Raw genomic sequence first — 17662 nt, forward strand, 5'->3', positions numbered from 1 at the left:
TGACAAACATGAACATCCAAGACAATATGCCTCCAACAGTAAACCCATTAGTATAAACCCTGAGAACTGTAATATAGCTGAAGCATATGTAAAGGGCTTCAAACAATGAATATGAGTATGTTCAAGGACATTATATAGGCTATGAATAAGTGCCTCAATAAAGTCCTTGAAAACCCAAATACCCCAATAAAATAAGGAAAACTATTCAAGCCATGAAAGTACAATTTGATGATAAATCACTAAATTTAGGTTTTCTTTAGGATCACAAAAAAAAAAAAAAAAAAAAAAACCTGAATCTAAATAAAACAGGAAATGAAAAATTTAGGACATAAAACAAATTTCAGAGATAAAACTTCAGACAATAGAAAAGAAATAAATACCTCTGTTAAAAAATGTTACATCTAAACAAAAATCAGCTACCAAATACTATAAAATTCTGGGACACGATGAAAATACTAAATTTAGGAATATTAGAAATAAAAGAATATACAAAGGTCAAAGTCACACAGAACATTATTTTAACAAAATTATTGAAGAAAATTTCTCTTACCTAAAGAAGGTGTTTATAAAGGTTCAGGAAACATACAGACCACTAAAGTGACAGGACCAGAAAAGAAATTTATCATAATATACAATAATAAAAATGCCAAATGTCCAGAACAAAGAACAGATATATAAAGCTTCAATGTAAAAAGACCAAGAAACATATAAAGTCAGATAAATTAAAATAATACCTCATTTATTTTTCTTTCTTTTTATTGGTTATTTTATTTATTTACAATTTAAATATTATCCCCTTTCCCGGTTTTCCCTCCAGAAATGCTCTCCTCCCTCCTCTGCTTCTATGAAGGTATTCACTCACCCGCCCACCCACTCCCACCAACTTGCCCTGGCATTCCCCAACACTGAGGCATGGAGCCTTCCCAGGACAAAGGGCCCCTCCTCCCATTGATGCCCAACAAAGCCATCCTCTGTTACATATGTAGCTGGAGATATGGAACCCTCCATGTGTCCTCTTTGGTTGGTGGTTTATTTCCTGGGAGTTTTGGGAGGTCTGGTTTGTTGATGTTGTTCTTTCTATGGGTTGCAAATCCCTTCAGCTCCTTCAGTCCTTTTTCTAACTCTTCCATTGGAGAACCCATGATGAAATGGAGATTTCACAAAATCACTGACCTAACCCTTAAAAAAAATCACATCATTGCCTCCTGCCTTGTCTAATGGCTCCATTTATATTTTTCATGTACAGGTATATTCTAGGAAGTATCTATAGTAATAGGTTAGGTTTTCTTGTTCCATCCATTTAACTGCACAGTTGGTAACAAGTAAATAATATTAGATCATGTAAATACACCATATTTTCATTATCCATTTATTAGTTTATGGACATGTAGGCTGTTTCCAATTCCATGATATTATAAAAGGAGCCAAAGTGAAATGGATCTAGGATGTTTGCAATTTTCTGTGTGGATTCTTCAGTCCTTCTCAGAAAAGGGAACAAAATTCTCATGGGAAGATATATGGAGACAAAGGGTAGAGCAGAGATTGAAGGAAAGGCCATCCAGAGACTGCTTGACCTGAGGCTCTATCCCATATAGAGACACCAAATGCAGATACTATTGTGGATGTCAAGAAGTGCTTGCTAACAGGAACCTGATATAGCTCTTTCCTAAGAGTTTTTTTTCAGAGCCTGTCAAATATAGAGGCAGATGCTCATGGACAACCCACGGCCAACACAAAATGAACTCATTGACATTTGTTCACATCTTGCGTCATATTGTTTTGGGGAACATTTTTTGTCTTAGTGGTCTTTTGGTTGTATATTATGATATCTTATATTGGGATTTCATACGTTGTGTGTTCTTAGTTTTTTTGTTTATCTTTTGGTTTGCATGTTTGCTTTAAAAGAGTGACAAAGTGGGTTGGGTTGGGTGAGTGGAAAGGTGGGAAAGATAGAAGCTGAGGGAAGAAAAGTGGTGATCAGAAGATATTCGATAATATTTTCTAGTTCTATCCATTTACCTAAGAATTTCACAAATTCATTGTTTTTAATAGCTGATCAATATTCTATTGTGTAAATGTACCACATTTTCTGTACCCATTCCTCTGTTGAAGGACATCTGGGTTCTTTTCAGCTTTTGGCTATTATAAATAAGGCTTCTATGAACATAGAGGAGTCCTTGGAACTAGAAAATATCATCCTGAGTGAGATAACCCAATTACAAAAGAACACACATGGTATGTACTCACTGATAATTGGATATTAGCCCAAAAGCTTGCAATATCCAAGATACAACTCACAGACCACATGAAGCTCACGAAGATGGAAGACCAAAGTGTGGGTGCTTTGGCTCTTCTTAGAAAGAGTGACAAAATACTCATGGGAGCAAATATGGAGACAAAGTATGGGACAGAAACTGAAGGAGGGGTCGTCCAGAGACTGCTCCACCTGGATATCCATCCCTTGTGCAGTCACCAAAGGTAGATGCTGATGTGGATGCCAGGAAGTGCATGCTGACAGGAGCCTGATATAGCTGTCTCCTTAGAGGTCTGCTAGAGCCTGAAATATACAGAAGTGGATGCTCACAGCTAACCATTGATCTGATCAAGGGGTTCCCAATGGAGAAGTTAGAAGACTGAAGGAGCTGAAAGGGTTTGAGGCCCCATGGGGAGAGCAACAATACCAACCAAACAGAGCTCCCAGGGTCTAAACAACAAGCCTGGGAGAACATAGGGAGGAACCCATGGCCCAAGCTGTATATGTAAGGGGAGGATGACATTGTCAGGCATAGGTGAGTGAGGAAGTCCTGGGCCCAATAAAGGCTAGATGACCAAGTGTGGGGGAAATCGTGGGTAGGGAGTGGGAGGGTGGGTGAGGGCACATTCTCATAGAAGCAGGAGAAGGGGGAATGGGATGGGGTTCCTGGGTGGGGGGAAATGGAGAAAGGGGATTACATCTGAATTGTAAATAAAATATCTAATTAAAAATTTTAAAACGGAAGATATTCTATGAAAGCAGTTTTCAATAAAAAGTTAATGTAAAAACTGTAAAACATTTATTTTAAACTTATAAATTGAAAATAATTCATTATAAATTCAAGTCCTTAAAGATGCAACAAATTATATGTACTATTATATGAAAATAATATAGCCCAATTTTGTCTCAATCCATCATAATTTGTAGAAGTAAATTAGTACTAATATAGAAAAATGAGATGGGAAAAATTTAGGACAGGCTAAACTTTTTTTTTAGTTAGATTGTATTTCTAGAAATGATTTGATTTTAGATACTTTTATCTTGTACCTTTATGCTTATTTTTACTTTTCCAAGCACAAATGAATACAGATTATTCATAGAAAATTAAAATACTAATGTTTACATTTTTTAAACTTTCAATGTAACTTAGTGCTACAATATTTACTTAGCACCTCTGCAATACTCTTTCTTCAACTAGGAAAACAACCAATACACAATTGTGTAGTTTCAATAGATAATTGAGGATATCATGAGACCACATAGAAGAAAAAGTTTTTGTATTTTATGTGAGGTAATAAGTGTAATAGTTATTGTATTCAAGATATGAGCAAAAGTGCCTGGGATGTTTAAAATATTTCATATGAATTTAATAGACACTATAGATACTTCTAAATATATTATTCTCATTGATAATCTGTTTATGCTCTTACCCAATGCACATGTATGCCACTATTCAACCAGCAAATCATAATAAATACCTCACAGGTAATATTGATTCAGTCTATTTACCATAATATTGCTGTTATAAGTAAACCGAATACAAAATAATTAAAACCATAACCATACAATGAGCAAACTAACTTGAGGAGAGAGGACTTCTGTCATACTAAATTATGTTTATGTTTGTCTATTAAGCTATTTAATGTTAACAGTTAGGCATTTGCCGGGCAGACGTGGCGCATGCCTTTAATCCCAGCACTTGGGAGGCAGAGGCAGATTTCTGAGTTCGAGGCCAGCCTGGTCTACAGAGTGAGTTCCGGGACAGCCAGGGCTACACAGAGAAACCTTGTCTCGAAAAACAAAAACAAAAACAAAACAACAACAACAACAAAAAAAAAAAACCAAAAAACAAAAAACCAAAACCAAAAACAAAAAAGTTAGGCATTTGAGTTCTTTAAGTAGTTACCTTGTGGTTTATAACAGTAAAGAACCTTTAAACCTGGAGGCAGGATCTATATAGAAAAATCATTATTATTGTCTTTCCCCAGCCTGCTGCTTCTGTTTAAAATTCTGTGCTGTTAAACAATTTGTTAAAGCCAACTGGATAATGTCTTTTAATAAATATAAGTCACCATGCAGTTTCCAGCACAATGAAGCATACTTCCCTCCCAAATAGAAGATGGGACTTTCAAGGAGAAAGGAGTATTTGGGTAGTGTCTGGTTATCTGAGGCTCTTCTTTGCCTCAAAATCTTAGTATTAAGCTTGGTGCTTTCGAAATGTATTGCATATTCATTATTATGATAGAGTTTTGACTAAAATGAGTATTAATTTAATAACATAATAGGGTAGCAAATGAGTAAAAGCCATTTCTCAGCAGTAATAATATTATAAAACTATAATGTCAGATATACTCTATTGTATTGTTTAGTTCAGAAAAAGTATCCTTCCAAATAAATATTAAATTTTCCACTTGACTGGTGAATATTTTACATTGTACTCAACTCAGCTGTATCTTGCATTCCCTCAAAAAACTCAAAATTGAATTTAATGCTGAGTAATTATACACCATATTATTGTAGAAGACCAACTTTTAACTTTAAAAATAAATTTTTGTAATTCTTTAATTCTTTTTACAATCCTGTCTTTATCTCTCTTCTGGTCCGTGCCCCAACTGCTGCTCATTTTATATCTCCCTCCATCTCCAAGATGATGTCCATACCCCTGTAACCCCACATTGCCAGACCTCCCAACTCCCTGGGCCCTCAGGTTTCTTGAGGGTTAATTGCATCTCTCACTGAGGTCAGACCAGGCAGTCATCTGCTGTATAGGTGTATTTTTATGAAATACAGCAACATCTTAATTGCTCCCAAGTTCCAATTAAATCTTATATTTGCGAAGGCAGAAATAAAAATAGTTTTATGTTCAAAATAATCTGTTTTTTGTTGTTATTTTATCACTCATAAAATCTTTCATTGTTTCCTACTTTAAAGTTTTTATTTACTTTGTGTATGTTTGTAGCATGTGTGTGTGTGTGTGTGTGTGTGTGTATCTGCATGAATGTCATAGAATACATGTTAAGCATGTGGAGATTTGAGGACTCCAATTTTTACTTTCCTATCATCATGTAGTTCTTAAGGATATACCCAGGTCATCAATCAAATGTTTTTACTCATTGGATCATCTTGATGGCCTTTATTTATTTTAATGCAAGTAGGTAGAAGTAGAAATAGAAGTTTTCTTGTCAAACTTATATAGCCTATTCTGATGTAAAAAGTAACTCTTATTTGCCAGATATAACTGTTGTCTTGGAAACTTACTGCTGAATGAGATCATCATTTCTAGTTTTTTTTTTTCTTTTTTCTGAACTATGGCTGGCTGGTTCAACTCAGCTGTTCTACCTCAAAGTACCTCTCCAAGCAGACTGATTCAATCTGGCTTCTTTTAGCTCCTCAATGAATTGTTCTGCTTTGCATCAAACAATATCTGACTATTTGTTCTACTCTTCCGGGTCTTTCTCATTCTTTGGCTTCAACTGCATCTGCTGACTTGCAATGAACTGCACTGACTCAACTCCACTGCACTGCCTCACTGAACTCAACTCAACTGACTGACATTTTCTCTCTATATATATACTGCTTTCCTTAGCCTCTGATTCCTGTCTGTTCTTGGGTATATCCTCTCTCTGACTCATTCTGTCAAATCGTTCTCTGATTTGTCCCTTTGCCCCTCAGTTAGAGATCACTTTCAAACATGGCTGCTTCCTTCTACAAACTAATTTTACGAACATTGTTTGGGATTAAAGGTGTGTACTAAGTGTGTGTCTGATTTCCAGCAGGATCATACAGACCACAGTGTTTGAACATGATCCCTTTCCAGAATAGAGCCATGTTATTAGGTTAAAATTCCTCTAAGTTCTAAGAAAGTAAAATCATAATTCATGTGAAGTGTTTTTTGATCTCTATAACATAATTAATGATAGGTACATACTCATTGTCCTTGTTGAAACTGGATTTGTAGCATATCCAGGTAACAGTAGTTCATAGGAATGTATAATAAGCAACAGTTCACATTTTATGCATTGCAACTAGTATTGGAAAAGATCAAATTAGTCTTGGGGGATTTTACAAAATAGAAATGAATGCAAAGTTTGTTAGTTAGGAGAGGGGCATGGATCTGAGAAGATTTGGCAGGAAAGGGCAATGAATTTGATCCAAGTATGTTGTATAAAATGCTCAAAGAGTTAAACAATATGCAGATAAAAAAGAAGTCAGGCACTAACAACTGTATATGATTATAAATACTTGGAATAAGTGAGTCTAAACTATGTTGACAGAGGCACACCTGTGTGGACTTCTAGAAAAGAGCACAATGTTACTTCTAGAGAATGACCTATAGCCTCTGCTGTAGTGATTACAAAAGTTTATATATTGAATCTATTGAATTGAATAAATTAAATTGATATATTTTATTGTGATTAAGTAAAACATCTAAAAGGTAGGCCTAGGAAATAATTATTAAATAGTAAGGCTATAAATTTGAAGTAATAGTAGTGTAAAATTTTCTTTCTTAACATGAACAAATCCTGTGGTTTGATCTCTAATACCACAAAAATTAAATATGTAAAATGAGAAATATGTCCAATTTCACTTCCCTCTTTCATTCCCCAAAAGGAGGATAATTAGAATTTACTTCACTGTCATAGGAAAAGGCTAGACAATAAAGCAGAGATGAATATAATTTATGAAATTATAATAACGATATAATAGATTAGGAACCTTTATATTCCCTTCGTAAACATTATTTTTAAAGGAAAGAAGAAATTACAGGGACTTTTGGTGTCTTTTGGGAGGAATGTATTCACAGACTAGAAAAATAGTTGCAAAATAAGAATCATTACATCTGCCATTGTGTATTAACATGATTTGTATGTTCTCATGCAGTAAAGGTCATTCTTTGCTTCTCTGATATAAGTCTCTGTGTAAGCGAAGATATGCAGACAATTCCAATACTGAATAGAATTTTGTGTTTCCTAAAGGAATAAATGTACTATTATGAAAAATCACTTTTCCTGTTGAAATATTTGAATACATAGCCTGTGATTTATCAAAACCTAAAAGAGTCATGGAATTATAGAATGATAAAGTATGTACCATATTTGTTAATACTTTCCGTCTTTCACTAGAAGGTAATATTTAATTAATTTTAACTAATGTGATTTTTTTCCAATTTAACATGAAGTATTACTAGTCCAGTATTAAAGGGAGATATTTTAAGTCAAAGACAATGAGATTAAGTTAAATTATTGAAGAAATGAGAAATGCCATTCTTTGAAAATTATATAATTAGATTTGAGGACTTTTAATTGCTTTATAAGTATATGATATATTTGAATTAGACTCAAAATTCTGAATCAAGTTTAAGCAGCTATTGAGCTCACAATTAGGTAATCATATTAAAGCCACTGTTCCTAATTCTTACTAAAGTGCTTTTAAACAGATAACAGTAAATAATACACATTCCTGAGCATTGATCAGGGAAAGCTTGGAATTGTTTTATATACTCAGTTTCTGTGTATCATCTTCTAGTTTGCTGCTACTAGGACATTATAAAAGGTACCTATCTTTTGGGGTTGTTATAAGGCTTAAATGAGTTAAGAAGCTGAGTAGGGTGGCAGTGCTTTCAATCCCCATACTGAGAAGACAGAGACAGGTAGATCTCTCGCCAGCCTGGTGTATATAGCAAGTTCCAGGACAGCCAGGGCTCTATTACACAAAGAAATTCTGTTTAAAAAAACCAAACCAAAATGACCAAACAAACAAACAAACAAATAAACCAACAAAAAATCCAAAACAGTTTGCCTGCATAATGAACACAGCATAATGTATTAGCATTTTACATGTAGTTTTGTTGGACAAAACATGTGACCCTTGAATATTATCTAGTGCTGCTGCTAGGAAGAAAGAATATTATCAGAGAAAATGGAACTTTAATCATAGCTTAAAATTTACAGCTATGGAATTGATGGTATTCTAAGAAGCATGAGAAATGTCTCTAATTTATTCAAATATTTTAGCTGTTTATTTACTAAGACCCCAGCATCTTTACAGATCCAGTTAGAGTCAATGTATACTTGTTGAACTGAACTAAGATGGTTTATCATGTTCCAATATAGAACTAAATTATATAAACAGTTATAATTGCATAATATACATAAAGAAAGAATTTAGCACTTTTTATAAAAGATTGCCACAAATATTAGAAAGGAAATCCTTGAATATAGTGCTGATAAAAAAAAGACCATAAAAATATGGCATGTATTTGGACAGAATAAAGAGAAGGCAACATTCAATAATTTATATCAGTTGGGAAACAAATGGGAATATATAGGGAAAATGTTAATAATCTATTGGAATTTGGACTCTATGAGGAAATACATAATTTTGAGCCTTTTCCAGTTAAGCTTAACAATCATTCCATTTCCCAATTTTCATTTTTCTTATCACAAAATTTAAATATGACTGATAAGAATGAAGGTCACTGAACAATTACAGTAAAAACTTTTATTCCTTCAGTGACAGATCAATTATTTTAATTTTATTTTTGAGATTTAATGTAATGACATCATTTCTCTTTTTCCATTTCCTCCCTCAAAATTCTCTTATATATCCTTGTTCTCTTTCAAATTCATAGCCTCTTGTCCCATTAATTGCTATTATATTTATATATATGCATATAAACTATTAAATATAACCTGCTCAATCTTTATAATCTTACTTGGATGAATGTTTGAAGGACCAACCATTTGATATTGGTTTGCTTTACACTGGAAAAGATTATTTCACTCCCAGCATTCCATATTTGCAGGCAGTTTTTTTTGTAGGGTTGAAGCCTCATAGTCTTTCCCATGCACTTTAGTATGTTTTTATGGTTTGTATATGCTCAACCCAGGGCGTGGCAATATTAGAAGGTGTGGCCTTGTTGGAGGAGGTGTGTCACTGTTGGTGTATGATTTAAAACCATCATCTGTCATCCTAGTTGCCTGGAAGCCAGTATTCTGCTAACAGTTTCAAATGACTTTGTGGAATTCTCAGCTCCTCCTGTACCATGTCCACCTGGATGCTGCTATGATCCTGCCTTGATGATAATGGATTGAACCTCTTAACCTAAAATATAGGTCCAATTAAATGTTGTCCTTACAAAAATTGTCTTGCTCATGATGTTTGTTCACAGAAGTCTATTGTTGTAGTCCTTGTTCAGTTCAAGGTTAGGCAGTCATGTTTCTAAAATTTTAATGGATGTATCTTATCACCTAACACCTAACTAGGAAACATAATCTCATAGCAAATTCCTTGACATTCCAACTCCCGCACCAACACACCTTTTGCAATGTTTCCTGACATTACACACCCACCTATACCCACCCCCACCCCATATATATATATATATATATATATATATATATATATATATATATGCACACATGTATACACATACATATGGGGACTGGAACTCTGCATATAATTGGTTGTAGTTTCTGTAGTCAGTTTTTCATTTTGTTGCAAAGAAATGTTTCAGAGGGGAAGGTATAAGGACAGATATGTAGAGTGTAGTTATGGTTATACTGGTTTAGAAAGTGAAAGCTATGGATTCTCTTCTATGATTCCTGAATTCACTAACCCAGTTGCCTAGGTTTCCAGAGCCAGAAGTGAGTTTCCTCTTGTTGAGTGAGTCTTCACTCCAATTAGTGTGACAAGCTAGTTTTGATGTCATAAAATGTGTTTTTTGTCCACAAATGCAGAATGTACTTTGTGCCCTCATATCTCTTAAAAGGGAGATTTTTACCTCCTGTAGGATTGCAACCTGGAAAATTTATGACTATTTTTTGGTGAGGTAGCATACATTTGAAGCAAATAGACAACGTCAGTTACCCAAATGGGAATAATGTAGTTTTAACCTTGTGAGTCTTGTTGACATGAATGCAATTCTCAATACAAAATAACTTCTCTGAACTATTCACTCTCCTTTTCTTGATCTATTTCCCCTAAAGACCAGGTATTTTTATTGTCTAACCTATTACAAATAAATGTCAATATTGTGAAAATTAATTTGCAATACTGTCTTTCTGACAAAGTCTAATTTGTAGCACAATCTATGCACACTATATAGAAATAAGGCTCCAAAATATTTCCTAATCAAAAGTTTATTATGTTATCCATAATTTAATGTCTCATAAACAGTCAATAGAGAGAGACTGTGATTGTATAATTCTAACAAGTTACGTTTTCTCATTTTTGAAGAATACAATGCAATCTTTAACATATGATACATGTTATTAACCAAATTGACTGTGTCTATTCATTTGGTTTCTCATATGAGCATGCATAAAATTATACAATACACAGAAAAAATGAGACCTGGGTGAGAAAACAGTATAGGAAGGCATCTTCCTGGCCTGTATCTAATGTAGACTTAAATATTTTGATCTGGTGCATTTGAATATGAGCTACCTTTTGATTGATAAATAATATTAATGGTTATTTCACATAAATGTAATTTTAAGATCATTATAATATATTCTTAAGTTTTTAAAGCATATAGTAAAAATAAAAATTCAGGTAAGATTAACATGGAAGTAACTACAGAATAAGTGGAAATTTAAACAGAATAATGATATATATTATATTTGCTCCTCTCCAGTAGCAATAATAAAAAGCTATTAACCTTAAACTGCACTAAAGTTACATATTGGGTGACATTAATGTAAAATGTAAAAGAACTATAAGGAAATTTTCTAAAGTTACTCTTGGTACTGTTTCTGTTGATATCTCAGTATATTACACAATATTGAAGTCAAGTATTCCAGAAGTAACTGGTTTTTTTCTTCTAGCCAAAATAATTTTTGAGAAACATTCTACAAAAGCTTTATAGTTACACTGGATATTTGATTGAGTATCAGAGTCCCTAATAAGAAATTAAAATTTATTTTATAGTAACTAGTATAGGATTTAAACTAGCTGTACATGTAAAGATACTCAAGTACTTCTCTAAATTGCTGTGAAAAGATAAAGCTGAGTCATGAAATATTATTAAAAAGCCAAACCAATAAAGGTAATTTAGACATTATAACTAAAAATTAAGGTTCTCTCTCTCTCTCTCTCTCTCTCTCTATATATATATATATATATATAATTTTATATATATTATATAATTATATATATAAATATATATAATTATATATATATTTATATATATATATATATTTATTTATATATATATAATTATATATATAAATATATATAATTATATATTATATATATATATATATATAAATAAAAATGCATATATGAAATACATTGATTGTATGAAAGCACATGTTAAAGGTTGTAAAGAAAATAGTACAGAGATTAGAGCAGAATATTTTGCTAATTCTCAAGATGAAATACAATGCATTTTTATATCAGATTTCTACTTTAATATTTAACTTTCAATATGAATAAACACCCACAATATGGCTTTCATGTTATGAAATAAGCAAAACTTCTGTATAGAACTGAACTGTAGATGCTCAATGACACAATGTATATGACAACATTCTGTGTTGATGAAATGCACTAAACTACAGAGTCATTAGATGATAAATTTTACCAATTATTGCCTATTATGTTAATTTTTATAATCACAGTTTAAAATTTTTATTGAAAATTGCTTTTTCTTTTTTTACATAATATACCTAAAATATGGTTTCCCTGCCCTCTAATCCTCTCAGCTCCACCTCACATCATTTTCTATCCACATTTCTGCTCTTTTTGTCTCTCCTTAGAAAACAAACAAGCTTTAAGGGAATAATAATATATAATAAAAAGAACAAATATTAGCACATTGAATACAAACAAACAAACAATCAAGAAAAGGCCCCCAAAAGGTCATAAGAAACACATGGATTTACAGTTTCAGATCTTGAATTTTTTTGGTTCCTTTTCGCCCATTGTTTGTGTTTTCATAGATTTCTTTAGGAGTTTGATTCATTTTCTCTTTAAAGACCTCTACAGTCTTTATGCCAGCTATTCTTAGTTCTTAATATTATGATTCCACTATGCTGCTATTCTCAGGGCCTACAATGATAGGGTTGCTGAACTCTAGTGAAGATATATTTTCCTGGATGATATTGTGTTTTTATGCTGGTATCTAGATATCTAGGTTTGGAAAGATTGTCTTATAGATGCTGATATTTGTCTTTTTCAGTGGGCGTTTTGTTTCTTTTATTCTGGTGTCTTCTCTCTCTCTCTCTCTCTCTCTCTCTCTCTCTCTCTCTCTTTTTTTTTTTTGTTGTTTTTCGAGACAGGGTTTCTCTGTGTAGCCCTGGCTGTTCTGGAACTCACTCTGTAGACCAGGCTGGCCTCGAACTCAGAAATCCACCTGCCTCTGCCTTCCAAGTGCTGGGATTAAAGGTGTGCGCCACCACCGCACAGCTTCTGGTGTCTTCTCTGGGTCTTAGGAAGATGTGATGGTTGTATATTTTCTAATCAGGAACTCTGAGATCTTGTTAGGTGAGGCTTGGGGTTTTAGGTAAAATGCATTTCTAGGTGTTAGAAGGTGACTCTTTGGGATGAGAATGTCCTGGGGGATAGAAAGGCTGGGTTGAAGCAGTACATATCAGGAGGGAAGCAGTATGTTCTGTCAGTATCTACTTAGTCTCTTGGGAATAGTGGCAGAGAATTAGAGAGAGGTTCCAATAGGTAGATTTAGAGGAGATAAGGAAGAATGAAAATCTGAAGCTGGTTTATCTACTTTGCTGGCTTACTTGCTACTCTGGAAGGCTTACTTGGTGGGTAACCAGGTAAATGCCTCTTGTGCTGAGACAAAGAAGTGATTGAAGAAAAAATGTTGGTGCAGAGTATCTGCATGACCCTCTGAATATGGAAGCAGAGAGAGAGAGAGGGGAGTCTGAAGAGGTAGTTTCTAAGCAGCTGTGGGTGAACCTAGAAGACTTGATTAGAAGAAGGGGATCTGGAGATTGGAAGTGAAGGTAGGGAGCTTCACTGTAGCCTCCCTGTTTCTCTGGACAGCTGGATGTTGGCACTCACAGCACAGTGTGGCCTCTGTGTTTTACAGAATGCCTGATAGAGTTGGGGCTGGGAAAAAGTGATAAATGTAAGAAAGGTTGTGGGAGAAGGTCCAAGTGAACCATTAGCCTTGGGAACAAACAAGCAGTAGCCACAAGTGGCCTACTACATAGCTAGGATGAGTCTGTGGGATTAGAACTGAAGAAGTAGAAACAAAGGTGAACGTTTGCCTTCACCCTATCTACTTCCCTGGTAGGAGTCTAACTCTTCCAAATACAGTTTGATTTTCAAATTAGCATATATCCTTGGATTCTTATAAAATGTGTATGTTGACTTAGACCCTGTGTGATCAGAGTGGTTAAGCTCTTACATTAAGATCCTTCAGGAAGATAGGGGTGGTATATGACTCACTACTAAAACCTTATGGTCTGTTTGCATTCTTCAGTGTATCTCATTTTATTTAATTCTTTTGACCATTAAATAAAGTTATACTTTACTACAGAACATTGATTTTTTATCCTGTTTCTTTTTATTAGCATTGTCTAATAAAAAATGTCTACAGCCCTGGAAAACAGAAAACTCTATATAAATTAATTACAACTGGTAAGATTCATAACACTGAGTATATACCAGAAAGGCAGCTGATTTATAGGAATGACCAATGAATGGTTGACATACTCAGAACAGACATGTAAGAGTGGATGGTGGGAGTTGGAGTGATTTGATATCTCATCTCTAAACTTAGCAGTTAGAGTATACATTTTTTATACAAGAGAATTTTTTCCATGTAAAATAAGCAATATGTCTTCTTAGAGTGTCTCTGTAACAGACTTCCCAAAGTTTATTTTGAAAATTTGAAATTATTGCAAGGACTTTTAAAAATATCTTTGAAAACTAAAGAAAGAAAGAAGAAAACCAAAATAGATGGAAAGCAGATATTTTTGACTTTTAAAATAACGAAGTTGTAAAAATTTTGTTTCTGAATTTACTAATGAGATTTGGGAGTGCTTTCTCACAGCTATGTCTGGTAATTCTGTACTGCAAATCTTCTAAACATTGATTAGCCTTGGTATTTTTTCCTGCAAGATTTCAGCCTTACTTGAAAGACTGCATTCTAATTCTGATGGTTATTGATAATAGAATTATCAAATGGATCTTCCATGTTTTTTTTATGTATCCCACAAATCAAGTTACCCTTCTATGTTTTGTTTCTTATTTTCTGTTCACTCATGATTCCACGCCACTATATCATGCACACACAGACAATACATTAAATAATACAAGTCACAAAAGGGTAACCTTGAGATTGATGGGAAAGATAGTAATCTTGTCTTATATTTATACTCTATCTACATTGTAGAACGTAGAAATCTGTTGAGGACCGCACTAGCCCCAAGTTGGGGCGGCCAAAATAAATGTCTCGGCCTGAGCAAAATATTGAGGCCCGGGCCGACCCACGTTTGGGCGGCCACTGTATCCCGGCCCAAGCTGCCGCTCCGGTCTTCAGGTCGGGGGTTCAGCAAGAGCGAGGGTGAAGGCAGATTCTACCTAATGTCTGAGATTCGTCTCTGATGATCCCCTGTATTCTCTGATCTCTGGTTCTGTCTTCTATAGTCTGACTAATGTCTTCTATCGTCTCAATTCTAATCTGTTCTGTCTCTGCCTTTTATATGTCTCACTTCTAAGCCACGCCTCTAAGTTACACCTTTAATCATGCCCTTAGGTCTTGTCTCTAACTCTGATCTCTATACTTCTAAGTATACTATTAAGTCACACACCTTTAATCTCACACACCTTTAATCTCAAGGTATCTAAACCAAGATTATCCGAGTGTTCTCAGCTGTTGTAGGCTATTGTAATTTAAATCTCATGTCAGGGTATATGGCTCAAGATGGCTGCAAAGCTGATAGCCGCTTTCTGCTAAAAGTCGGCCCCCAACAGAAATCCTATCCCGATATTTCTCTTTTCTTCCTATCAAGCTACTAAGATTAATAAAAAAAAAAAGTCCAAATACCATACTAAGATCAATAAGTGATAGTTAGAGTGGAATGCTACATACAACAACCAATGAAATATAGTTGGTAAAATATAGCTTAAAAGAAAGAGAAATACCCTTATCATCTCTTTATTTTCATTGATTTCTCAAAGCTGAAGCAAGTGCCCCAGGGAAGCATAAAACTATTTACAAAGCAGAAAATTTAAACATTTAAAATTTTAACTTTCCTTTAAATTTTCTATCCTTGGTCTATAAATAACCTTATATCATTTATCTGTGTATAAGCATAACTCTATACATAGCTAATTTAACTGATCAAATAGCAAGACCACAGTAAAAAAAATTAAAAGCATTAAGTAAATATAAGCATAAATTTTCACAACCTACTGTTGGTAAGTTCAACCTTTCCTCTAGTCTACCACCCAGAAGAGGCAGTGGAAGAGAAAAGTTATTAGAATGGCGTGGGGGGAAGTGGGGCTGTTCAGCAATAGTTCTTTGGGGGCAAGTTCAATCTTCTTTGGCAGCAGTTCAGTCCTGTAGCAACCACCAAATACAACCGAGCCGCTGCAGACCAGTCCTCTAAGCAAGCAGACATCAGACATGAATCAGCAGCTGTAGTTCAGTCCTGGAGAAACAGCAAGACATAGCAATCTGCTGAGTTGAGGCCGAGGAAGCAGCAAGCTGCTACAGGAACCCAGGAACCTCACTAGCAGTTCTCGTTGAGTTTTTCACAGTCACAGAGTTACCACAAGTTGAGCTCAACAATACTATGTAAGTTGAACCAATACATGCATTTTGTTATGGAAGAATAGCTAGGTGTACCAAACCAAACCAATGCTCAGTGCTCATCTCCCACTGTCTGTGTGGTCATATTTATACTCTTTCACACAGATCTCTTCCCATGATTGCTATATTAAAACATCCATTTGCCTGTGTCTGTTTCAGGAAAACATTCTTTCACGTGTCTGTCTGCTTTACCAGACATTTTTTTTTACCTGTATATCGCAGGAAAACATCATTTGACATAGCTAACTTTCCAAGAAAACTAGACGTTTCTACTTCAAGAAACTGTTTATAGACTTAAGATGGAATCCAATACAGAAAGAAAGAATAGTGGATTATAACTATAACGATTTAATTTGCCTTTGTTATATAAGTGAGGAATTTTTTACAGGTTTCTAATGCCTTTTAAAACTCTATCATCATTAGGAAAATAAAAATATAGTTAAAGTAACTAACTGTCATCAGCATGATGCAATAGGTGTACAGAGGTGTAAACAGAACTTAGAGAGTACGGAAGAGTAGTTTTACATTAGGGGCATGATTAGTTATTTATCTCCATGTTGTGAAAAAAAGTGTAAATTGAACACAAGGAGGCAAAGAAAGAAAGAGTTTATTCTAGCTCACAGTTCTGGTATTTTCTGTATAAGAAATGGACAATCATGGAAACAGGACTGGGTGTCACCTGGTCACATTGTACCTGCAATCAGGTAACAAAAGCCAATAAATGCTTGTGTTTAGTTATGATTCTTCTTCTTGGATTCAGCTCAAGACTTCAGCCCTGTACTCTCTGTAGGTAATTTTGAGCTTAACCCACTTAACTCAATGTAGATGATCTTTCACAGACAATTTCAGAAGCCTGTCATCTATGTGACTCTTTATTCCATTAAGTTGAAAACCAAGATGAACTATTGGAATTTGTGTATTTGACATCCAAACTCATCAGTTTTACGAAATAAATTTTCAGTCACTGACTCCATAGGCTCAAGGACATTTTATAATCCAAAATAAATTCAGTCCAACATAAAAATTTCCCATAATCTTTTATAATTTCAGCATGGTTCATAAATCCAAAGTTGAAGTTTGGGGCACCATGCAGATAAGAAATCATGGACCTCTCATGGCCTGTGCTTTAGCAAAGTGCCATGTTGATGCCTATGTTACATGTTGCCACTGGAGATCAAGTGGAAGTCCTTTCACATACTGATGCTGAAGACAATGTGAATGTTGGTTATCCGTGCTGTTGCCAGATGCCATATTGAAGCCCAAGATCTATGATCCCAGTTGCTATAAAGGACAAAGAAACTATTCTTGCAGTGATAGCAATGACTTAGGATGCACAGTTGAGAAAGAGGGATATAGAAGGGTTTTGTGACAACCCTTACCATCACCCCATACCATCTAAAAAGTAACAGCCTAAAAAGAAAGCCACTAAATAGAACTCTTTACATTGTAATAAGGATGCTGAAGTGTATAGTTTTCCACAACTCCTGGCTCTGGCAGGGGAAACCCATAGTGAAGGACTCAGCTTCCCTTAGAGGGATGACCACTGGAAGTTTAGCCATGCACCATTGAGTATACAGACAACACAAAATGGGCTTTCCCCTTGCCTCTTTTTTTTTCTTAAT

General features: G+C 34.5%; 1 protein-coding gene across 5 annotated transcripts in view; it reads left to right on the forward strand.

Moving 5' to 3' along the window:
• The window catches only part of Galnt13 (polypeptide N-acetylgalactosaminyltransferase 13), a 592950-nt gene that overhangs the window by 188838 nt on the left and 386450 nt on the right, over window positions 1-17662 (forward strand). The window lies entirely within an intron of this gene.

Source organism: Arvicanthis niloticus, chromosome 2, assembly GCF_011762505.2.
Source record: "Arvicanthis niloticus isolate mArvNil1 chromosome 2, mArvNil1.pat.X, whole genome shotgun sequence".
Lineage (NCBI taxonomy): Eukaryota > Metazoa > Chordata > Mammalia > Rodentia > Muridae > Arvicanthis > Arvicanthis niloticus.